This window comes from Tamandua tetradactyla, chromosome 7 (assembly GCF_023851605.1).
Source record: "Tamandua tetradactyla isolate mTamTet1 chromosome 7, mTamTet1.pri, whole genome shotgun sequence".
Taxonomy (NCBI): Eukaryota; Metazoa; Chordata; class Mammalia; order Pilosa; family Myrmecophagidae; genus Tamandua; species Tamandua tetradactyla.
In genome coordinates, this window is record NC_135333.1 from 15,515,174 (window position 1) to 15,541,844 (window position 26,671).

Consider the following 26,671-nt stretch of genomic DNA (forward strand, 5'->3'; position numbering starts at 1 on the left):
CCAAGGCTCATCCATGAAATCCCTAGGAACACTTGTCAGATTCATTTGGTTTCTTGTCTTTTTCCCACTAGACTGAGTTCCTTATGGGCAGGAATTGTGTCTTTAATACCTTTCGCCCCACAGTACTTAGTTATTTCTTATGTAACTAGGTAAGATAGCAATTACTCACTCTGCTTTACATATGATCTATCCGAATCTCAGTGTTGGCCCACTAAAACTCACATGATGGTTTGTGCTCATTAAAAGTTGATTGGAGGCCAAGATGGCGGCTTAGTGAGGAGTGGAATTTTGTTCGTCCTCCAGAGCAGCTAGTAAATAGCCAGGAACAGTACAGAACAACTGCTGGGGCCACGTCAGTGACCAGACACACAGTGTACACCAGTCTGGACAAGCTGGACTGGCCATGAGCCCACCCAGAATTGTGAGTCCCCTGAGCCATGAAGGCTGGTGCCCCTCCCCCACAGGCTGCTTCCCAGAGGGGAAAGGAAAGAGACTTTACCAGCAGCAGGGACTGAGCACAACCAAGCTCCAATTGTGGAATTAATTAACTAATTCAGACTACTAAAAATAGGTCCCCAGCTCAGCTGAACCTCAAATAAAAGTGGAGGTTGCTGGTTTTTGCCCCAGCGCAGAGGGGTCAGGGCTGACAGAAATAGAAAAAAGAAAAATAAAACAGAGGTTTTTTTGGATTGGATAGCACATAATACTTGAAAGGGTCTGGGTCCTGAAGGAAAGGAGGGGGCACATAGGACCTGGAGATACACAGAGCAACATATCAACTTAAGCTCTTGATTGGCAAACCCGAGGAATGGGGTCTTGCTCTGAAAAGGATTTTTCTTTTTCTTTTTTGTGACTGTGTTTCTATGGCCTGACTACTCTTTGGATACCGCTGCAAGGCTTCTCAGGCTCCAACTGCCCCAGTCATGGGCAGCATTAAGCTTGCTTGAGAGTTTGTCTGGAACCTGTGCCTTCCCCAGAAGAGAGGTGTGGCCCAGCTCAAGTGGAATCCCTCCCTCAAGGAATTCAGACCCAAGGGTCTGGAAAAAGTGAAGCAATTAAAGCCAGACTACAACCTTTCTTCTGTCTCAACCACACCACCAGCAAGCAGAGTTTGCTGAAGTTAAAGGTACCGCATCACCTTATGCTGGTGGGACCTGCAGGCAGAAATGCACCACATACTGGGCAGGAAAGGAAAAACACAGAATCCAGAGACTTCACAGGAAAGCCTTTCAACCTGCTGGGTCTCACCTTCAGGGAAAACTGACGGAGGTGACTCTTTCCTCCTGAGAGGAGGCCAGTTTGGTCTGGGAAAATCTGGCTGGGGTCTATAACACCTAAGTAGACCCACCATACAAGCAGGGCAAGAAACAAGAAAATAAGAACTGAAAAATTCTGATCTGTTAAACAAAACCTAAGCTAGAGGTCCAGAATAAGCTGAACTGAATGTCAAAGAACAGATAGACAATAAAGTGATCCAGCAAGAAAATCCTAGGTAAAAAAAAGTGAAAACAACCTCCAGAATAAACTAATTAAGGAAATTAAATGCCTAGATGCCAGTGAAAAATAACAAGTCATATTAGGAAAATTGAAGATATGGCCCAAAGGAACAAACCAACAATTCAAATGAGACACAGGAGTTGAAACAATTAATTCAGAATGTTAGGACAAACATGGAAAACCTCATCAAAAATCAAATCAATGAATTGAGTGGGGGGATATAAAGAAGGCAAGGATGAACAAAAAGAAAAAATTGAAAGTCTTAAAAGCAAATCACAGAACTTATGGGAATGAAAGGCACAGTAGAAGAGATGAAAAAAACAATGAAAACCTACAATGTTAGATTTCAAGAGGCAAAGATAGCATTAGTGAACTGGAGGATGGGACATCTGAAATCTGACGATCAAAAGAAAATATAGGGAAAAGAGTGGAAAAGTGAGCAGGGACTCAGGGAATTGAATGACAATATGAAGCGCACGAATACACATGTTGTGGGTGTCTCAGAAGGAGAAGAGAAGGGAAAAGGAGGAGAAAAACTAATGGAGGGAATTATCACTGAAAATTTCCCAGTTCTTATGAAAGACTTAAAATTACAGATCCAAGAAGTGCAGCATACCCCAAATAGAATAGATCCAAACAGACATACTCCAAGATACTTACTAATCAGAATGTCAGATGTCAAAGAGAGAGAGAGAACCTTGAAAGCAGCAAGAGAAAAACAATCCATCATATACAAGGGAAGCCCAATAAGACTATATGTAGATTTCTCAGCAGAAACCATGGAGGTGAGAAGACAGTGGGATGATAAATTTAAGTTACTAAAAGTTTATTGGAGAAATGAGTGAGTGACTCTGCATGAGAAAAATAACTTACCCATGTGTCCCCACCATCAGCTAAGAAAGAGAGTCCCCTGATAGAAATATTCCAATCTCCCTGTTGGGTAAATGTTTGTACTGTCCATGGGCAGATGAGGCTATCACAACCACAAGAGCGATGAACTTAGAATCAGAGGACCTGGGCTCAAGTTCCATCTCTGCTGCTTATTCACAGGGAAATAGGTGCTCATTCATTCATTTACTCATTTTCCTATAAGCACTTATTGTATGTCTATTTGTGCTCAATCTTATCTAGGAATATGAGTTAGACTCTTGAACCCTGTATAACTCATCTATAAAACAAGAACATAAATATGAATTTCACAGTAATTCTGAGGATTAAACAAGGTTGAGTGAAATAGCACATAAAAGTACCTAAAATTTGTCACAGTATCTGATAAATAATAGTACCTCACTAAAATTTGCATGTCTATTTAATTTCTCAAGACTTTTGAACTAGAAACCGAAACTACTAATGAAATGATACATGTTTTTAAGTACAAACACATCTCCATATAATCAATTTTAATGATATGAATCTATATTTTGGTACGCATGTGTGTGTATGTGGTTATTATGAGCCCTTTCCCAGAGGTTGTCTCTCCTGGGTGAACTGATGAAAAATAACTAACTTTCTGGACCTACAAGACTGAGGACACAGATGCCTTCTGAGGCGTAGACTTAAGCAGTCAGCTAGTATTTCTCCCTGTCCTTCACTTTGCATACTAAACTCTGAAAAAAATAATATTAGACTTTGCCTATAGTTATCAAACCCACAAAGGAGGTAACACGAGACGGCTCTGATGTAATCAGTCTGGACATTTGACTTGCATTTATTTGTTCAACAGAAATTCACTGAGCATCAATCATGTGCCAGCTACTGTGTGAGATCCTAGGAATTAAAGATAGAGAAAATCCAGTCCCTGCCCTTGGTAGATGGAGATGGAGTCTACCATCCAGGGGGTTTTTATATATGCTGACGTTGCATCAGGTTGGAGAGCCTGAGAAGAGTCTGCCTAATTCATATCCTACATGGAACCCACTAAACAAAAATTGTGTGTATACACCATCCACATATATGCATACCAACACATTTTGGGAGATCCCAAGCCTTAAAAAAATTGCATTATGGCCGTAAATTGACTTATTATAATGTACTTATTGAGAGGTGAATTTAGAATATGGAAGCTCCATCTGGTTGTCCGACCCACGAAACTGTGTTGTTTAATCTCTTGTTTGGAAATTGTGCATATTTCATTCATTCATCCACTTATTCAACAACTGTTACTGAGAACCTGTTCCATACTGAAAATTACTCTGGGTGAGAGAAATGAGTCAGCTCCACTAATTCAAATCTTTCCCCATCAATTTAAGCTCAGCTTCCATCTCACTCATTACAGACATCCGTAGGCCAGACCCTGGCTACTGACCCCTCTGAACGTCTGTCTGTACGATATTCTCTGTCACCTTTGGGCATTTCACACTCTATTGAAATATAACCGACATACAGAAAAGTGTTCGTAAGTTACATTATTACAATTGGACATACTTGGGTAACCAGCGCTCAGATTAAAATAAAAAGGAATAGAATGCTACCAGCACCCCAGAAATTCTTTTGTACTCCCTTAGAATTACTACCTGCCCCCCAACATGGGTAGTTACTATACTGAACTTTAAAAACAAACATTAGTTTTGATTGTTTGGTACTTTTTACCTTTTAAGCATTTGTTTTGTACTGCTTGGATTGTTATATTTATAAACTTTGTATGTTTTTTAAATGATGAGAATGCAAGCTCTTTTATGGAACTTTACAGTAGAACAAACACAATGTGAGACAGTGCCTTGGACACTGGGTGTTTCTAAGTGTATTCAATTCACCCAAGCTCATGGAGAGACTGGTCTGAGGATAGAGATTTGGTCTGTCCTATCCATCATTCCTAGACACTGCTTCCAATGTGCATGCAGGTTTGTGTGCGGGTGTGCGCGAAATTGTTGTGGGTCGATTTTTCACTGCCTAGCTTAGCCCACCTCTCTGAAAATGTGTATGCGAATAAAAAATAAATTTCTTTGCATTCTAACAGTGATAATGGAAGGTTCTCCAGGCTGAGGTTAACTTACTGCTGACCTTTTGGGTTTCTCTGAAATACTATTCTTAGCTTCTTAATTTCCTTCTGGTGACTTTCTTAACTGACAAGAGAAGAGAGTGTCACAGGGCCCTGTTAGGGGTAGCATGGCAGGTGGTTTAACTCCCTCCCCAATTTAGGAAACATCCAGCTTCCATGATACTGTTGGACAATCCTTATTGCCTAATCCCTAATGGCCTATTCCCAATCCCCACCCTTTTTGTTTGGGAAAGATTACCAGCATTAACTTTTTCTAAAAACCAGGTAACTCCTTTGTCCAAAATCAACATGATGAGAATATTTTTCTAAATAAATCACCTTCATTTTCAGCCTTTTTATAAACCTTCTCAGTTCTTAATGTTCTGGTAAACTTTGGCCTCTGCTATGTACTCAGAGCGACCACAGATGAGATATGAGATAAGGAAAGAAGCCCTTGCAATGTAGCTTTACAATGGAGCCATCCTGGGAAAGGCTGACAAAGCAAATAAGTAGGTTCACTGTGGATGTCCATCTCCACAGTCACAAACAAATCCTGGAAAGTCACGACAGTCCAAGCTACTTAAGGGGCATCAAGGGAATCTAAAGACAGGGCTTGTAAGACAAAGGAATCAAGCTGACAAAAACCTGCAGTACAGGAAGCAAGTTCCAGGTTGTGGTGGGCAGAGCTTCAGATCAGATAGAGCTTAAAAGTCATATCCAGGAGTTTCTGCTCACTGCTTCTATTGTTATTTTTATTGCTGCCAACTCCATGTTAGACACTGTACAAACCCTGGGAATGGCAGTCCATAGTTTGGACTATTAGCCCATCTGCCAACTTCCTATCATAGCATCAGGACTAAGCCCTTTAAAACTGTATCTCTTATATGAAAGACACTGAGACTGTCACTTCAAGAATCACAGGGTTATTTCTGATCCTTTCCCTCTTTTCTTACTCCCTGGTGCTCTTTCCTATTATTCAGAGAGAGATGAATCATAAAAATGCTATTAAACAAGAGTGCTAATAAACCAAACTGTGCCTCTGGTGTATTGGTTACTGTTCTGTTGTTTCTATGTGGTTCCTGCTGCAGTTTTCCCATTTTACCCACTAGGTGAAGGGGTGGGTGGAGGACCTCAGCGTGGGGACCCAGAGACAGAGTGACCTGCCCACCTTCCTTGTTGCCATAGCGGTGGCCAACAGGGTCTCCAACTGGACACAAGGGCCTCTTATGGTTTAATCAAAGACAATGGGAAAGTATGTTTTCTTGACCCTTTGCAGGAAATCCTGCCCAATGCACATAAGACTGCAGCATTTCCCTGACCATCGGTAGCTTAAGCCTAGCACTCAAGGGCCAGCATGGGTAAACCTGGAAGGAGACACTGACATTCCTGCTGAATAAGCAAATTAGAAAATCATCACCCATGCCTGAACGTGCTCAAGTGCAGCAAAGTCCCAGCATAAATTAGTTGGGACTTTGGGATATGGAAAAAACATATGTTTCAAAATAGACTGAAAGAAGTATGCATGTGACTCTGACAGTGCCCAAGTTCCCTGCTTGGTTTAGTTTTTGGCTTCTTACAAAATTTCTACCCACCAAACACAGCAGGCAAGACACTAGTTGGAAACAGAGGAAAATGAGGTTATTTCTTGACATTAGGAACAAACAACTACTCAATACCTCTAAGCTAAAAAAGAAAGACCTGCAGGCTACCATTTCCTTCCTTGAGTCCCAGTGGCAATCACAAGGCTAGAGAATGCTCAGCTCTCCTGCCGTACACTGGTGGCCCTCTCGAATGGTGACATGCCATAGTAGCAGTGATGTCTCAGAACAAAAATAATGAGAGAAACATCTGTCTCCCTGATACTCTCTTTTCCAGGCAAATGGCACTTAAGATTCTTATTTTAGACTTGTAAGCGCTCCCAAAAAGAAGCAGCTTCAGTGTTAACTGTATCTCCCTCTTCCTTTGAATCTGTTGATCACTTTTCCTTTACTAGTATTTTTAGACAGTTTAAAAACAAAGAAGACAACAGCAACCAAAAATGCATGCACATCTCTGACACTGTAGGGTTAAGGAAAAAAAATGGGGAGAATTCAATGGAATGGAGTGTTACATGGGTACAGATAAAACATCCTTTAAGAAAGAAATTAGGAGAAGCAACATTTTGGAAATGTGCATATCTAAGACCTTATAGGAGTTTAAAAATTATTGTACGAGCTGGATCATGAATGGGATGGTGTGAAGAGCTGTACTCTTATAGTCAGGCATGATTTGTCCAATACCAAGGACCTGCCGTGTATCTCCCTCTTCCCCCACCGCCTTCAAATACACACCACCCTCTTAAGACTTAGGCTCATAAAATATTCAAATGATGTCCCTAAGGCGGAAGAACATCTTGTGAACTAGTATCTCTAAAGCAGTGAGCTGGAAATACAGGCTTCCTGCTAACCACTTAATTATTTAGGAGCATATATGCAGAAGCAGATACCAGTTTGTTGTTGTTGTTGTTGATTTTAGCTCACATAGAACCACGACATTCTGGAGCTGGAAGGGACACCAAAAATTCAGTAATTCAATCCCCCAGTTTTCCTAATGAAGAAACAAGCTCAGTGAATTGAAGCAGTTGGCCCAAGTGGCGTGGGGCGCTGGATACTCATTTCTGGCATCTCTAGGCATGTTCGCCCCCGGGTCTCTTAGCTCCTCTCTTGCTTTTCTTCCCCACCTCCTCAGGCATTTCAGATCGACTTCCTCCTCCAAGCGGCTCACGACCTCTTCCCAAAGCCTTCTGCTGCTATTTGGAAAACAGATAACACAGAAGAAATGTGTTCCTTTGGGTATTTTCATGCTCACAGACGTGCAGCATCTGACTCGCGTGCGTGAGAGCAGTTTGAGCACGCACAGCGCCGCTTTCGGCACCCGCTGGTGGATTCATGGCCAACAGCAGAACAACCCCTTTCTTTTACTCTCCTTTCTTATTTGTAAATGACAACATTCCTGAAAGTTTCCTAACTATTATAAGCTAATTTAGGATGATCACTTAATCAGATTTAAGGCTGCCTAAATGGAAGCTAGGCAGAGGAAACCTGTGTAAGTTCAAATTTATTCTGGAGAACTTTTTGGATGGTATTATAAGTTGATGTTCTATCCATTCGTTTGTCCATCCATCCATCCATCCATCTATCCATCCATCCACCCAACAAAAGCTGATTCAACCAACATCTCATTCAAAAAACATTTACTGCATGCATCCTAGTTGGCAATTATTGGGGAAACAAAATTCCATGAAACACTTTCTAGTTAGAAAGAAAAGGGTAAGTCATGATTACACTGAAGTCATCTATCATACACACTATATGCATAGGTACAACAATATGTTCTGTGGATAAATATATGTATAGGGCTCTTTATTAAACCCTGCAAAAGATGTGATAATAAGTAATAAATAGTCCTTACCCATTAGAAGCTTCAATTAATTGGAAAGAGAAGATGTACACAGAAAATATTAATGTAAAGTAGAATATAGTGTTACTTCCTGGATTACCCTGTAATTTATAGCATTTTAAAAATATGGGACAGAAACTCAATAAATTCAAGATAAGATGTGAAGTGGTTACTGCTATTTTGGAATAAATGATCTTGAGGGTCAGAGTGTCCCACAGGTTAAAGATAATAATCAACAAGAACCATAGTGCTTTTTTGTTTGTTTGTTTGTTTGCTTGCTTGCTTGCTTGAATGACTTAAGTAAAAAGAGTTTTTAGGAAGTATAAATGTGAGGGAATCGGTACTATTTGGACCAGGCTTGGTCTTTAAGGTGGTTTGGAGCTATGTACCCCCCCAAAAAATGTTCTTAAACGGAATCCATTCCTCCAGCTGTGAATCCTTGTCCACAGGGTAGGAACTTTTGATTTGGCTACTTCAGTTAAGTTGTGGCCCAACTCAAACAAGATAGGCCTTAATTCTATGCCTGGAGTCCTTTATAAGCAGAATGAAATTCAGACTGATAGAAAGCCACAGGAAGCAAGAAGCTGAAGGTCAGCAGAGTTCAGAAGAGAAGGGAGAGGTGAGGAGAGACCGCCATGTGCACCCTGTGACCAAAGATCACCAGCTTTCGGGAGGAAAGCCTCACTTTGAGGAAGCCTTGATGTGGACTTGATTTAGACTTCTCTTGGTCCCCAAACTGTGAGTCACTAAATTCCCATTGTTGAAGCCAATCCACTGCATGGTATTTGTTTGGGCAACCAAGGAAAATAGAACACGCTTCATAACTTAGGGGGTGATTGGGAAAAAACAGATATGTCTCATTTCTGAAATGAAAATGGAAAGAGGGTTTCTAATAAAGAAAGGCTAAAGTAGCACATTGTTTCACCTAATGAAGAAAAGACAGCTGTGTTCTTATTGAATAGCCTTAGAGAGGAATTGGGTAAGGGAGCTAGAGGAGAATAAGGAAGAACTTCCTGACACTGAGTCCCGGGGTGTTCCTTACAGTCTTTGAAAGAAGGAAGGAGAGGGGTGCATGGGTAATTCAGTGGTAGTATTCTCAGCGGGAGACCCAGGTTCCATTCCCAACCCCGACCCCTCCCCCCCGCAAATTCAACACATGGTGCTACAATAATGGGACACTCACGTGGAAAAATAATGAAGTGTGACCCCCACCATCCAGCATACAAAAAATAAAATAAAATAAAAAGGAAAGAGGTATGGCCTGAGTTGAGTTTTGGGTGTAGTCCTTTCTGAACATTAGGGGGCTGACTTCCTAGGAGAGTTTCTACTCTCACTTTTTTTTTTTTTACAGTATTATTGAAAAAGGGGTTCATCCTCCTGTTATAGTTTATCACTTGATCATGTTGCAAAAATGAAAGCCAGTACCTTTGCAAATAACCAGAAAAATTCCTTGTGTTGAAGCCTTCAGAATCTGCAGATATACAAATAAGCCTTTTTGCTTAACTGAACACCAAGTTGTTACCCCCTAACCTGAAATTCAATGAATTCTGCCCATAAGACCCATCTAAAAATGGGTCTACTTTTTCTCATACACTTTTCTTTGAGGAGTGTTTTCTAACTCCCCTTGAGGATTTACTAATTTACATCTCACTTCTTGTTTTGCTTTTGTTGATTTATCTATACATTTTTATGCCTAGATTTTCATCCTGCATTTAATTTTGGTTACTTTGTTTTAGGGGTTTCTCCAGACAGCCAGGTTTTTCCCTCTCTTCATGCTGACGCTGACTCTTCTAAAAGCCCTTATATTTTCTTCAAGAAGACTGAGCTACTCTTGTCCTACTTGCGAGTGAAATGACATAACAGCCTTTCTCTCTCTATCTATTGCCTTTATAGGGGTTATCAAGAATTTTGAATTAATTTCTTCAGTATTAATAAGGAGATGAAATACTCTCTGCCATTTTTCAAGTCCTTTTCCTTTTGAAATAAATTATTGAAAATAGAAGTGGCAATTAAATTAAGAAAGCATTCTTGTAACTCAACCCTACGGCTAAAATCCCAACAGCCACTTGTTACATTCTACATAGTCTCATTTTGACAATATTTTAATTGATTGATTTTTAAATGTTTACTTTTGTTTTAAATTGCTGCACACAAACAGTTCTCTAAGCAAAGACAGCTCTCCAAACTGTGTCAAGGAAGGGGCTTAACAGGAAGCCAAAAATAAAGTTTCAAACTCAAACTTAAAATAATCTAACACTATTTAAGTCATTAAAGATCACAACGTACAGAGTTGTAAAATATTAAAAGAGGTGTAATTCTTTGAATATGCACATTACCTGGATGAAATAGTGAAAGGCGAATAACAAAAACAGCTCTTAGAACACTGAACCTGATTTTCACATGTGAAAACATCTGAATTGAGCAAAAATGTCCTTTTCAAACTGAGCTCATTAGTTATTTCAGGCCCCATGAATAGATCATGAATAAAATCCATCTGTGGTGGTTTAAAACCATGTCTGCAAATTCTTTGGCACTCTTCCCATGGAGATGGGGCACCTAATTCCCGCCCCCTTCAATGCTGGTTGGCCTGAGCGACTGGCTTCTAGCAAAGAGAAAGCGACAGAAGTGATGCTGAGAGATGTCTGGAGCTAGGTTAGAACTACTTCGCTGTCTTTTTTTTTTTTTAGGATGCTCACCCCTGGAACACGGTTGCCATAATATGAGGAAGCCCAGGCCTCATGGAGGTGATCTGAGCAATAGCTGGGGTCCAACAGACAGTCAACGTTCAACCTCCAGCTGTGCGAGAGGAAGCCGGGAAGGGCCTCCAGCCCCATCAGCGCAGGCTGCCCAAGCTGCATGAAAGACCCTGAGGAAAAAACGGAGTCCAGTCAACCCCAGAACCTGTGGTGGACAAGAAGAAAGAAATGATTGTCATTGATGATGCCACTAACAGGTGGTTTATTACCTAGTACTAGGTAGCCAGCACGCTCTCCATTTCAGGACTTGCCATCACATAGCTCACTTTCAGATATTACTGCTTGTGCTTTCAACACTTAAGAGGATGGTATATATACGGCTAACATTATGTGTTCTCCCATATAAGACCTTCTCCCACATCAGGCATTGTTTTAAAAGCTTAATAATGACATTTTAGAATGTTTTCAGTACATTGCTTGCCCTATCAATCATAACTTCTATTTTGAAGCAAATTACACTTAGCAGTCACTATCTACAAATAACCATGTTCAATTTAGCCATGTTTATTTTAGCTAAGGACCATTGAATATGAGAACTTGTCTGCTTGAAGATACTAGAATTATGGGTCAAAAACTTTGTTTGACTCCTACGTATAGGGCATCAATAAAATTATTTTTCCAGGCAAGTAAGAGTCTATTGTAGTGACCCTGCGAGGGTCCCTCAAAGCTGCGAGCCTAGTGTCAGGGCTTGCTGCAAGATCAGTGAGACAAAGCTCTATACCTAATCAAATATTTATTCACTATTATAAAGACCAATCCTTGTGGCTTTGGGGAATCATTTGTCAGTCTGTTTCTGTTATTAGCCTGTTATTAGCCAGTCAGCTAGCAGCACAGAGGCCTGGTGCCCGGGAGATGAAACCAGCTCAGGTCACCATCCACAAAGAATGTTCATTTCTTGAGCTGAGTGCTCAGGTGTACTACGGGCCCTGAAATAGCAGATCTCAGAGGGTCTTCACTCAAGGATGCCAGTAGCCATCAAATGCCTCACCAGAATCAGGAATGGCGGCACTTCTTTTGCCAAAAGGGGAAGGGAGCCACATTTCTTTCCTGCTGTCCTCCTCCCAAACATCTCAGATGATGGGGTCCAATGTAGATGAGGTGGTGGGTGCTGCAGAGCATAGCACTGGTAAACCCCCCAGCTCCATTGTCAGTGTCTCCTTCCCCTTATGATAATCTTTGCCCTCCCCCAGGTGGCCCTGTTCCAATTTCGCTGTCCTATATATGTCTTATTTAAAAGGAGATTCTTGATGTCACCTCAGCCTCTGAGACCTTAAATCATGATGTTATTATAGTAAGGAAAAACTGGGTGAGAGTTGGGGACATTCTGGCCAGGAGACCTGTACAAATCTGAACAGACTGGCTAGTCCTTGCAAAATTCTAAAGTGTAGAAACATCCAAGGCCATTCAGGTGGACTCAAAGAAGACACCCTTGCTTTGCCTCCAAAGCGATTTCCTGTGTAGCCTTAATTATAATTCAAGGTTTCACGTTGAAAATGTGTGAATAACTACTTATTAAAACGCTAGTGTTGGAAACCTAGGACTTGAAAAGCAATTGTTTCAACCTCTGCCTCATTATATTTAAAATTATGTTTCTTGCAGTGTTTGCGTTACATTTTTCCAGATTTTCTTAGAACGTTGTAGAAGGTAGAATATACCCTTCTAGATTTTCCATCATCTTGTATCCCCAGCTCCTAGCACAGCTTCTAGTACATAGCTGGTGCTCATTGTTGAGTGAGTTCATGAATGAATGGGAGAGAAAAGACATGGTATCTTTGAAAAGCAGGGAAGTACTTAGGCACCCAATCAAATGGACCCAGGATATTTGATACTTAATACCAAATTCTAATATCAAATACTGGAGTGAAGAATTATGTAAAACAGTATCTACACTGCTAATTAAACCTAAACTACTAATTAGTCAATTGTGACTGACTCTGATTCAGCAATTGATCAACTGCTACTACCACTTTTCACCACACAAACAACATCATTCTGAATGAATGAACTTCTTTTGTGTGTGTGTGGGGGCGGGCACAGGGAACCGAACCTGGGTCTCCGGCTCGGCAGGCGAGAATTCTGCCACTGAACCACCATCTCACCGCCCATGAACGAACTTCTTGTTCAATTAAACTATCGAGAGATTGGTGTCTTGTTAGATGCAGGAACTGGTTCTCTAGAAAGCTTCATAACTCAGTTAGACCTATTCTTTATTCTGATGTGTTAGAGTTTTGGTTGAAGGCCAGGAAAGAGTTCTAATGACTACTTTGACTTCTTCTTGTCTCTTAAATTTAGGGTTTCAGCATTTGCTACCTCTATACAGATTTTGACATTTTTCTTCCAAGCTATTACTGCTATCCACTTTGAGTCTGTAACTCACCACAAGCTGAAATGTAATCTTCCAAACAATGCTTGCATCTATATTAAATACTTTTTTGATTTAAAGAAAGAAATGTTTGTGAAAGCCACTTCTGTCATTATGATGCCAATATTTGACCATCTTTGACTTACAGAAAGTGGAAGGTTCAAATGTTTCAACCTAGTACTAATAAATACAGAAGAATGATATTCATTGGAAACTAAAATGACTTTTAAATTTCCACTTTGCTGAGAATGAACTCATCTGGATGTTTTTGATGCTGGGTGGCTTAGAGGAAGTTGTGAGAGTTATCCTCTATTTGCCCTTCAGTCCTGAATGATGGGAAACCATGCCCACAGATTTAACCACAACATTTCCTGAAATTACAGACAAAAGAGAAATTTTTCCATCATTGTTTACGTTGTGGGCTCAAGAGTATCAAACCACCCGGGGAATACAAGAATAGACTCTGAAATGATCATTACAGATAAAACACACACACACACACAAAAGTTTAACTAACATTATTGAATCTCTCCCAAAAGCGACCACAGAGAACACAAACATACTCATCAGCAGCATTTGACTAGGTACCCTTTTGTGAAACCGGCTATGTGCCGAGCCGTGTGCCCAGGGCATTGTGTACATTACCTCTTTGGAAATTTGCAGCCCCCTGGAAAGTAGGATCCCTGCTCCTGAAGAGTGGAAAACAGATATGGAAGCAAGCCACCTTAATGTCATCGGAGAAGCTGTCTCCAGCAAGGCCATTCCGGGCACATGTCTTCCTTCATATCACGTCTAAACTTATGACGAGCTACTTCTAGAGGCTTCCCAGGCTGCACTTAGCGCCTCTTCTCCAGAGGAAATCAGCTTCTACATTAGAGCAGGAGCCGATGCTTTATTGTGAACAGGGCCACATTAAAACTGGGAGAGGGTAGGTGACTATACCAGGTGTCATAAAGAGGGCGTAGTAAATCCAGTTTTCCTCTCTCAGCTGGATCTTGATTCTCAGTTTGGCTGTGAGACATCTACAGAAAAAGATAGGACAGTAAATAGGAGTTCAATACCCTCTGCATTTTGGCTGCAGGGTTGGATTGAGCATATGAGCCATCGCTTATCGAATGCCCACTGTGTGCTAAGGTGCTCTGTGTGCACTTATGTGCTTCCTTTTCACGGCAATGCTCTGAGCTGGGCACTATTATCATCTACATTTCACTGAGGAGAAAAACAAGGTGTGAGGCAGTTATGTCACAGCCTCATGGTGGATTTGAACCCTGCTCTGTTGGACTCTAAAGACCTTGGTGTCTCCAAGACACTGAGGCCCTCTCCCTTTGGGGCAGTTCTATTTTCTGCATATCTTTGGCTCCAGCCTCCCCACTTCCCCACCTCTTTAACTGCCCCCCTGTCACTGGCACCCAATGCAAATGCAGCAACATGGTGCACAGTCAGAGGTGCCCGAGACTGGAGGAGGGAGCTGCAGTTTTATCCAGAAATGAATGAGGCATTTATGTGTAGGATCTAACAAAATACTAAAAAGGTACATGTCTTGGAAACATTCTACGTACTCTAAGGAGAAGGTGACAGAGCTCCAAAGGGCTCCCATCCATCAGTTCAACAGCAACATGTTACTAATATCTACCAGCTGTGTGACTAGTCCTCCCTTTTACAGATGTGGACACCAAAGCAGAATTTATGTGAAGAGGCTCACCTAGGGTCACACACTGCACAGCAGGGATTCAAATCCACAGACTTTGAATTTCTAGCCTATTGCATAGCCTGTCAATCTACCGGACATGCCCACATGAATGGGTGGCTGGCTAGGTGCCTCATTTGGTTGAGTGTGAATATACTTAGTACCCTGCCAATTCACCATCGTGAAAGGCAGCAACACAGAGAGCTTAAGCTGTGCAGTGGACTTCTGGGAAGGAGACAGATTCCAGAAGTAGACAATAAAATCAGGGGTCACAGCCTCCTCTAAGGACACACCAGGCTGTGTGGGTCTTCTATACTGTCCTTACATATCCGAAGATCTTTAGAGCCACTGGTTTTCTCAGAAGAGTGAGAGACAAGGGATATGGATTTCAGCTTAACACCCTCATCTCATATGTAGCCCTTGTTTCCCGAAATTCCATGCTATACAAATGGGAACCATGCCCGCCTTCTTGAGGCCAATGCTTTGACATTTCAAAACCCAACTCCTCTTCAGTATGACTAAACAAAGATATATGCATGAAAGTGAATCAAGTGTCATATCTTCTGAAATCCCACACTTCTGAGAAAATGGCAAATAGGCCTCCTTTCTCCGTCAACTGTTTGAGCCTGCAGTGAGGGAGGGCACATCACGAAATCTGATTTTTGTTTGCTTTTCCACAAGGCAATGAGGGTTGCCATGTGTTTTAATTTGCATCTTGGCCCAGATGAATACGTCCTCTATGTAGGGTGCATATAAGCCAGACCTTTCCCACTCGGCAGGTGCTTTCCAGCTGTCGTGACTGCCCCCACCCTGCCCCTAAGCCCCGACAGCTTCTGTGTGGGCAGATCCAGTCGGAACGTGAATCATACTCAGTAAGCCCCAAACAGAGGGTATAAATGAGTCCAGAGAGACTTCATGCGGCCCGGAGCCCCTTAGCAACCCATTATCTCCTGCTGCTAAAAGGTATGTCTAAAATACCAGGGGTGTCAAAATGGGACTCGTGAACGGGAATATGCATCCATTGAGTTCAAATTCTGATTTTCCTCATATTTTAATAATGTCAGAATATAGCTTATGGAGTTAGTCATTTGCTTACTTCTACTTATATATATATATATATAAAAAAATCAAACCACAACACCTCATTATTGTCTTACATAAAGTAACTTATCATGTCAATTAATTCTGATGAGATCAGGAGATTTTAGGAAGCCAGAGATTATTGGAGGAACACAGATCCCCTGGATTCTTTTTTTCATGGGCCACAACATTTTCAGAGACAGAAAAATACCAAAGCAAAATATTAAGGTGGTCATAATTCAAAGGGGATTATGGTATAAAACAGAATGCCTTAAAGTAACTTTTTCAGTTACTATAAATCAGAGCATCGCAAAATCATAAATCTGGCAGTAAACTTGAGAAGCCACATTCAGTCCAAAGGTAGGAGTCAGAATTCCCCAGTGTTATCAAACACGTCTACAATTTGTATGTTTTTTAAAAATGTTACTATAAATCAAGCTACCATAAAATTGACAATAAACTTGAGAGGCCACCTTTTGTGTGAGATGTGGAGTGAAAATTTTCCAGCAATAAATTTTTTCCCTGCAATTTACAGTTTGTATTTTTTAAAATGTAATATCTAAAATATTCCTTATGCTGAGTGTATGTAACAAATGTTTACACGAAACATTGGGATTAAAGTACCATTCTCATAGACTCTCTATTGTAAGATTTAAACTTTTCCAAACTTTTGATTACGGTTTAATCATTTTTTAACATAATTCACAGTGTAATTATTTTTCTTCTGATTGTTTTGAGGGCTGTACATCATGTTCTAAGAGTTCCCTAGACTCTCAGGTCTAAAAGCTGCCTTTCCCTGAACTCCCTCCTCCTATTTATAGCTTTTACATGGACAGCCTTTGCCTACATTCTAGAAGGTTCTATATTTTAATAAAAAGAAATGCAAGGGCAGGCCATGGTGGCTCAGCAGGCAAGAATGCTTGCCTGCCATGCCAGAGGACCCAGGTTCGATTCCCGGTGCCTGCCCATGTAAAAAGAAAAGAAAGAAAAAGAAATGTAAGATAGAAGAGAATATCAAATAGCTAATTTTGAGGCATTTGCTTTGCTTAAAATGATTTCGTGTATAATCCCCTGCTGTTTGAAATAAAACTGAACATGTGTCTATACATGGTGCATAAGTAGTATGTGTGTGTATAGTGTGTAAATATATGTGGGTAAATACACACAGTGTGCACACTGTGGTGAGGATACTGGGAGGTGATCTCTAGGCCCCCAGAATGGCCTGCCTGATTGGGGTGTCTTTGTTTTCTTAGGGGCTTTGGCCACCAGGCACTCCAAAATGTGATTCAGATGAGGGCTTCGGGCGGTGCTGTGAGAATTCTGACCTCTGGGAGGGGTTGGAAACTAGAGGTTAGCCACAAAGGCAGTATGTGATTGAGCCCCAACAAAAAAACTCTGGACACCAAAGGTTCGGGTGAGCTTCCTTGTTTTGCAATCCTCTGTGCATATGGTCACCCACGGTGCAGGGAGGAGGCACTGCCGTCCATGGCGCCGCCGGGAAAGAACGAGCAGAGGCTCCATGTTTAAACCCCTCCCAGAGATAGCTCTATGTGTGTCTCTTTGGCCTGCTTTAGTTTGTATCCTTTCTCTTTAATAAAATTTTAATTGTAATTATAGCGTTTTCTTGAGTTCTGTGAATTGTTCTAGTGAATTCAAATCTGAGAGTGGTTGTGGGGCTCCGCAAACTTGGGGTCAGCTGGTGTAATGTGAGAGTAGTCCTCAAGACCCCGAATTTGCAGCTGGTGTCTGAACTGAGGGCAGACTTGTGGGGACTACTTCCCTCTGATGGTGCCATTTGTTAGACTCTTCACACACACACACACACGCACACTCACACACACACACACACACACACAGAGCATATGGGACAGATACTATAATTATTCCCATTTTACAAGTGAGAAAACTAAAGCCTTAGTGGGTTAAGAAATCTGTTTGTGGACTGGAAAAGAGACTGACCCTTGGTTTGTCTGACCGTGAAGCCAATGCCTTAACCACTCTCACATACTGCTCCTCATGGGCTTGAGAAAAATCCAGAGAAGCACTGAAGTAAGGAGCATATTGGATTGTCTCTATAGCAGGGACCTATGCTGTCTATTACTATTACTTTCATTCATTCATTCATTCACTCCTATAGTCAATCATTCATTTGTTTATTTATTCACTCAACAAAGACTTACTGAGCACCTTCTAAATGCTGGTCACTGTTCTAGGTGTGGGGAATTTATCACTGAACGAAACAGACATGGTCCCAGTTCTCATGGTATAGCAGAGACAGACATTGTCCCAATGATCATATGAATAATTACCTAATTATGAATTTTGGATAAATGATTCAAGGAAGAAATATAGAGATCTGTGAAAGTGCTTGAAAGGGGGGCACCCTCATTGAGTCTGAGGGAATAGCAAAATTCCTCCTGAAAAAGCAGCCTTTAAACTAAAGGAAATGATCTTCCTAATGAGAGAGAATACAGGTCTGGCTCTTGAATGTTCAAAGCAAAATGGCAGCCTTGCCTTCTGCTTTAGTTTGCTACCTTCTAAAACATAATCTGTACAATGGAATTAGCTTAACAACAGGAATTTATTGACTTGAAGTTTCATAGCCTAGAAGATTTGATTCTTCCTGAGGTCAGTATCTTTGGGCTGGCCAGCAATTTTGGGAGCTCCCTGGGTTTTCCATCACTGGTAATACTCATGGCAATGTCTTCTTTCTCCCCTGGCTCCACTGACCTCTGCTTCCTGACTGCTTCCTGTAGCTTCTCTCTCTATCCAACTTTCATTCTGCTTATAAAGGACTCCAGCATTCCAGATCAGAACCCAACCTGATTCAGTTGGGTCACATCTTAGCTAAAATAGCATCTTGAAAACACCTTATTTACAAAGGGTTCCCACTCACCAGAATGCAGACAATACCAAGGACATCTTCAAACCACCACTGTCTGCCCTTCAGACCCCCAAAAGACATGTTCTTCTTACACACAAAATATATTCATTCCATGACAACATCCCACAAATCTTAAGTCGTCTCAGTAACACTGCTAAGTACAGTCCTATCAAAATCAGTTATGGGTCAGTCCGCCCAAGACAAAATTCATCTGTTTGATGGACCTGTGAAATCTACAGAACAAGTTATCTGCTTCCAATATACAATGGAGGGGCAGGCACAGGAAAAACATTTCTATCCCAGAAGAAAAAAATTGGAAGGAAAACGGGGGTCTCAGTTCCCAAGCAAGTTAAAAAAAAACCAGCATGGTAAACTCCATTAGATTTCAAGGCCCAAGAATTACCTATGAATAAAATTTGGTCTTCTGGGCTTGATGAGTGGCAGCTCCACCAGTTTCTAGCACTTGTGCAGTACCATGTTCTCCTTTAACACTGGGGTGAAGGCCCCACGTCTCCAAGAATTGGGATGTCTATGAATGCCAGGACACAGGCCCCACCATGTCTGAGAACTCCTTGAGAAGCAGGGTGCAAGGCCTGCCCCCTCCAAGCTCAGTGGTGGACTTCTCCTTTCCACACATGTGAGTGAGCCTGCTCTCCTTGCTCAAGGAAAACCTTTTGGTCCTGAATTTTGCTTCCCTGGTTCTGCCCTTGATATTTTCTGCCTTCAATGTGTTCCTTCACTATCTCTTTCAGCCCAGGCTGACAGTGATACAAATTTTGTGAAATCTTTATCAGCTTTGCCTGTGGTTCAAGCAGGTCCAAACCATCAGATAATAGAGCTTTCTGCAGATTCTTCCTGGATAACTGTATTTCCAATCCTGACTTACACTAGAATGACTGACTGGATCCATGTTCAGCCCCAACCTCTTCAGCAAAGGGTTGTTCAGCTCAACACTCACTTGGAGGCCTGTCCTTTGGGGAACTCACTTCCTGGAAGCTCGGAGAGGTCCCTGGTAGAACCACTTCTGGCTCTAGTCTCAGAGCACCCTATTCGGATAAGCTCAGAATTTTCCAAGCCATCAATTTCTGGTTTCTTTGTGCTTAAGACTTCAGTTCTCAGCTTATCCCTTTCCTCTCACATTTTATTATAAGTTGCAAAGAGAAGTCAGTTTATAGTATAAGCCAGCTTACAGTTTATAGATGCTAACTGCATCTTCTGCACTTGGAAAACTTCTCAGTGAAATATCCAAGTTCATCGCTTAGAAGTTCCACTTTCAATCCAACACCAGAACACAATTTTACCCAGTTATCTGCCACTTTATAACAAGGATTCCTTTCTCCCATTTTCCAATAACACATCCGTCATTTCCCTCTAAGTCCTCATTGGAAGAACTTTTAACATCCATATTTCTAACAGTCTCATCAAGCCATCTAGGCTTTTTTTTCTATCAAGCACCTCACAATTCTTTCAGCCTCTACCCATCACCCAATTCCAAAGCCATTTTCACATTGTTACGTAATTGTCATAGCAGCACCCCACTTTCAGTTACCAAAATCTGTATTAGCCAGTCTTCTCCAGGGAAAGAGAACTGGCAAGAGATATATACATGTATATTTACATACTTATACATATATGTATATTATATATATACACATGGAAATATTAGGACACATTATAAGAATTGGCTTATGCAACAGTGGGGATTGGCAAGTCCAAATTCCATTGGGCTGGGAGCTCCGATGAATGCTTCAATACATTCCCCAGGAGAAGCTCACTGGCTGAAGTAGGGGTAAAAATTCTTCTTCCTAATTACTGAAATCATAAGTTCTCCCATTAAGATCTTCAACTGATTGGATGAGACTTCTCTCATTGTTGAAGGCAATCTTCTTTATTGATTATAGATGCAATCACCCAAAGATGCAATCAACTGACTAATAATTTAAATCTACAAAATAACCTCACTGTAACAATCAGGCCAGTGCTTGCTTGACCAAACAACTGGACATATAACCTGGCCAGGCTGAGACATGAATTTAACCATCACACCGTCCTACCCAAACCTAGTACAACAGCCATTCAGAAATGTCTAGTCTCACTTCAAGCAAAAAACATGGAATATCTACCTATAGATATTTGCTTCAAAATTCCACCAAAACTTCACTGTTTTGAAGCTTTCTTAAGCATTGAATTTTAAAGAAATAGTTACCTTAGGGCAGTCACCCTTGACTCCTCTCCCTTTGCCTCCAATCTATCAGCATCTTGCTAATTTTACCTCTTAGGTATATTCATAGTTGTACCCCTTATTTTTGCATAACTTCTCCTTGCCTGATTTAAGACCTCATTATCTCTCAACAGGATTTTTGCAACAACTTTCCTGCCTTCAGTTTTGTCAAATAAATTCTCCTCACTGTTACCAGAGCTATCTCTAGAAAACACAAATTTAACCATGAAGTTTCCATCATTATGTACTAGCTCCTGTTCATAAGGCTGGGTTAGCTACCTCCCATTCACACACCCTGTGCATATTTCTCTCACTGCCTTTCATTGGCGTGGTTTGGGCTGTCAGGCAGGCAGAAACTTGGGAGATATGAACAGATCAAAAAGATGAGATTTCATGTGACCGTGTGATTGTAAAAACCGGGTGACTGACACTTCCTTTATTCAGGGTATAAGTAGATGAGTAATAAAATAACGACAAGCATGAAAAAAATAGGTCAGGAATGTGGAGAAAATAACCCTACATAAATTGTGGACTGTAATTATAGTACTGCTTGAATAATCTTTCATCAACTGGAATGACTATGACTACAGTAAAAAAAATAGTAGAATTACAAAAAAGTGTTATTATCAATTGTAACAAATTTTCCACACTAATGCAAGTGTTGGTGGCAGGGTGGTATATGGGAATCCTGTATTCTATGCATGATTGTTCTGTAAACCCACAACTTCTCTACTACTATTTTTTTTAAAAGATAATATTTACATATCTCACAAGAGTCAAAGAAACCCAAATCCAAAGGCAGTGAAAGAATTTAGTTGCAGTCTAGGTAAGGATTGCAGGTTAAGTAATGATATGGTTAAGTAATGATATGATTTAAGTCTTTCAAGTTTTAGAGCCTATTATAGTGACAATAAAGAGACCTTATGGTGTCTCATCATGATTTCAGCAAGAATCAAGTTTTATGATCTGACTAAGGCTGTCTTTAGTTTTTTCCCCTCTAATGTACCTGTGTAGTTGCTTGGGTTTAGATGACAGAGCTGTTTCTTTAGTGGGTATGTCTAAAAAAAGAAAAACTTTGGGAAGATATAGAATTAAATACTTGAATGTTGAAATAAATCAAACCAACATATTGAGATTTTACGCTAAATTTTGGAATAAAATGACTACATTTGATATTTTGAGTGTTTGGAATGTTCAGGAGAAATTGGCGTATTTCAATATATAACAGAATATTGTTGTGATTACAACTTCAAATGTGAAATTTAGTTAACTTGACCTACGATTTTACATTGAGAAGTACAGGGGAATTTTCCTAAGGTTGTAAACAGTCCTTAAAGAATTTAAAGAGCTTAAGACTCATCATATTTTTAAGTTCCCTTCTATTAGATTTTAAAAAGCAGTGTGAGTACTTGGGAAAGTTTTGTTTATTAATTATACAACTGAAGCATTTAAAAATGAAATTGAGTATATTGCTTTTATAAATGTAGTTCAAAATATTTAAAGGAATTTAAGTAGTGAGCTATTTCTTAAAAGTGGGTGTAAAAGTGTATTCAATTTATAAATAGAGTAATAGGGTTTGTAAGTTGATCCCAAATATTAAGGAAATATTAGGTTTTTGAATGTGTGTATTTTTTATTCCAATAAATCAAATATTAATGTTAAGCCCCTGAAGTCTCCGAAAGGATAGAAAGATTCAAAGTGACTACTGTAATTATCAGTGATTTATCCTTTATGCTGTGGGTACTTTGAAGGTTAGGGTCAAGGCTCACCGAAATGTTAATTTTTTTGACTAGCACATTTTTTTTCATCAGTGGTTTCACCTCTTTCATCAAGGAGTCGACCTCCTGCTTTCGTCTGCATTGACATAGAGGAAATAGGTGGTCTTGGAGCTTGTTTTAGGATTTGTGTTAGAACTTCTGAGGAAATATTTTCTATTCAAAATACACTAAAGATAATTACGAGTGCTTTAGGCAGTCACAGAGGGAAAAATATACACCCTGAGATCAGTAAGTGACACAGGCCGTGGGTGTTATCTGAATGTCCTTTGTAAGTGAAGCTCAGTGTCCTGGACTGGGCAAAAAACTGAGTTTCATTTTCCAGGCCTCATAAATGAAATGTTCCAGACAGTCAGTGATTTACACAAATTACATAAGATTTTGAAGTATCAATAAATTCTGTTATGCATAGGGTAAAAAAATGCTGACTAAGAAGCAGAACTTTTCATTGAGACAAGATGGCATTTAAATTGGCATCCATCTTCAAACATCATCGCAGGTCAGTGGGGGCTGATGAGGGATCCATACTCCCGAGGAAATGTGGGGGCTACTATCAACTTATTAGTATTTCCTTAATATTTGGAATCAACTTGCGAACCCTATTACTCTATTTTTAAATTGAATGCACTTTTACAGCCACTTTTAAGAAATAGTTCACTACTTAAATTCCTTTAAATATTTTAAACTACAATCATAAAAGCAATATACTCAATTTCATTTTTAAATGCTTCAGTTGTATAACTAACAAACAAAACTTTCCCAAGTACTCACACTGCTTTTTAAAATCTAATAAAAGGGAACTTAAAAATATGATGAGTCTTATTTGCTCTATTAGTAACAGAGCAAATTCTGTGTTGTTTTAATGGAAACAGTGACAATTTTCCGTAAGTTCAACCATTCATTTTTTGTTTTGCAAATCAAACCTTTATTCTAAGGAACTTGCTGTATAATATATAAAAAGAAAGGAAGGTGGAGGGAATGAATAACTTCCACTCAGTGTGTGTGTGTGTGTGTGTATGTGTATGTGTAAAAGGCTGTAGAAGAAGATGGTGAGCAGATGAGTGACAGCACCAAGGAACAGGCTGTGGGGAGCCAGATGCAGGGAGGCTGGGAACCATCATCCTTTGGAATCCCTGGGGCTGGAGGGGGTATTATCTCAGCTTCCTATGCTCCCCCCCAACACACAGAGGCCACTGCCTCCAAAGTGAGATGGAGACATTGAGGGAAGAGGAACTGGAAAAGGATGGGAAGAGGGATCTGCTTTTCCTTCACCTGTGGGGTAAAAGAGACCATGAGGTGCTTCTGGACCTGCCAGGAGGAGAGGGAGCAGGGCTGTGTGGTGCAGTTATAGCTGCGGAGATCAGCTTGACAATGGGCTGCATACTGGGGACTGCGGTGATGATGGGACAGGTGGTGGTAGAGCCTGAACCAGGCGCTGAGGTGCTCAGGGACAGGACCTGTTGGGTGGATGTGGCACTGGAAGATGAAGACATTATAATGAACTTGGTTAGAGGAGGGGAAGGCTGCAGAGAGGCAAATATCAGTGTCTGGATGGGCAACGTGATGGAGCCAGGGACCTTGAACAATTCAGGGGTGTGAAGCCAGGCTGAGGGGATTGGGAGATGGTCAGTGTGGGCTGGGGCTGGGTGATGGCCAGAGTGGTCAGTCCTGTTGACCTGCTGAGCCTACAGAGCAGCCTGGGCTCAGACAAACCATATGGTAGCAGAGGAGGGGCCTGAGAGACCCAAATTCTGCCCAGCAGACAGTTCTGATCATCAGAACTGGGGCACAGTGTTTCACGAGGAGGCTCTATGTGCAGTCAGCTCCAATTTGGTCCACATTGGCTCAGCAAAGCGCCATCCAGGACACTGTGGATCTGCTCTCCTTCCTGTTGCAGATGTGGCAGAATCAGAATCTTCATCACATGGTGTCCCAGCTCTGCTAGGCCTGTGATGGAGCTGTAATGAATTGTCCATGGAGTTTTCCTATCTGCCCAGCTCTTGGGGATATGGGACTGGATGTGGTTAGTGGTTGTGCTGAAATGCTTGCAGAACTGGGCCACCAAGTGGGCAGCAAAATCCTGGAGTGCTCGGTAATTGTCCACATTTGGTGGCAGACTCATCTGTCTGCTCACGATGCAGGTCATCCCAGCTGGAATCAGCTTGCAAGTGTGTTTTTCTAGACGTAGGGTTGGGTGATCCATCAGCAACGTCACCATGTGCATCAGAATGATGAGCAGGGCCAGGTTGTTCTGTGCCACACTCACATGGACCCCTCCAAGATGGAGGTACTGAATCAAGGCAACATCAGATAGGGGCCTGGGTCTGTAGTAAAGCTCTGCAGAGCCTTTGCTCTCTCAGATTCGCAAGACCCCATATAAGCTTCCATGATCTTATAATGCATCTGCTGATCTACAGGTGACTGGTAGATACCTGAAGGTTTCATTTGCAGAGAGCCCCCTTCCAGCAAGGTTGGGGCCGTCTTTTCTTTCCCTTTGCAGTTAGCTGGGGCAGCCACATGGCCTTTTCCTTTCAAGGTCCATCTTCCTTCTGGTCTGGCTTTGCTGATTTCAAGGGTTCTGTGGCCTCAGCCTTCTGCTGCTTTGCAGGAGCTGGGTAGTTGGGTGGAGATTATCTGGCATAGCTGGCTGGCAGCCTTCAATGTTCAACCACTGAGCTTTGAGGCAGATGTCCAGGGCTACCTGGAGCAAAGAGGTATTGGTGATATCACTCAGATCAACATCCTTCTCCTTATAGATGTAATGCTCCTGGTTCCTACTGGAGGTGAAACAGAATGGAATGAAATAGTGTGGAAGCCATAGAGTATCTCAATGTTCTTTAGCTTCAGCACATAGTTAATGTCTTTGGTGGTGAGTTCCTGTCACTTCCCATGTGCATGAACTTCAAGGTATCCTGTGCATTCTCCAGCTATAGTAGCCGACCTCATCTGTCCGCAACTGCCAGGTCTCATCCCGAATCTGAGCAACGACTATTGATTCAGCCACCACCTTCACACCTCAGTCTTGCTGAGCTGCAGCCTCTTCTCTTCAGCCATTATGGAGTTTCACCTTCTTGCTACATCCCCTACCCCACAGAATTGACAGACGGAGACCCACCACCAAAGTGCCACTCACCTGGTGCCCAGCACCATATTGGACTCGCCTCCTCTCAGGAGCAGGTCTTGGCCAATGATGCTTTCTTGTCCAGTCTCCCCTGGGGTTAGAGGCTCACATTTATGAGGGTTCTGGTTAAAGTTGAGCCTTCTGGAGTCTCAGAATAAGTGTGCACACTAACCAGTCCTCATGAACCTCAGGCTCATCATCTTGGCTCAGTTCATGATAAACAACTGGCAGAAAGGTAACCACAAGAGCTGAACATAAGACAGCATTCACAACAAACAACAAGGAGGGGCACAGCAGCCTCTCAGAACTAAAGGGGTGCTGGGCCCATCCTGGACCCTGTGGGCAGGATGTGTGCGGGGGACCGGGCAGCTGCTCTGTGGTAAGCACAAGTGGGACAGCTGCGATGAATGGGTCAAAGAGCCCCCTCAAAGGCACACTGTGCCCAACTTCAAACAACATGGCCTTGCTGCAGACAGCTGAGAAACAGCAGCAGCAGTGGCAGCAGCAGTAGCAACAAACGGACCGCCTGATGGGGCTTGGTAAGAAGAAATGGAATGATTCTCCATTGTGTAAAGGAGGCAGGCAGGCAGAGTTGCACAAAGCTCTGTAAACAGCAGCTGCAACCCCCAGCCCAAAGTGAGCTTTACACGTGAATGGTTTGAGCAGAGGCTTCTGATCATACAGTACTCTTTTTTTTTTCCCAGCTCAAAGCAAGCGGCATTTCTAATATCCCATCAGATTGTATCTGGAGCAGGTATACAGGCAGTTCTGGTATGTTCCTATTCTACCTCCTTCATTAGAATACTTTCCAAATCTGCATGGCCCTGTTTTGCTATTAATGACCGCAATCAGCTCTTTGGTTACACTACATGC

At 41.5% G+C, this 26,671-nt stretch overlaps 1 pseudogene; it reads right to left on the reverse strand.

Annotated features, from left to right (window-relative positions):
- LOC143690371 (transcription initiation factor TFIID subunit 6 pseudogene) overlaps positions 1–25,734 on the reverse strand; it is a 52,097-nt pseudogene extending 26,363 nt beyond the window's left edge.
- Between the last annotated feature and the right edge of the window lie 937 nt (positions 25,735–26,671).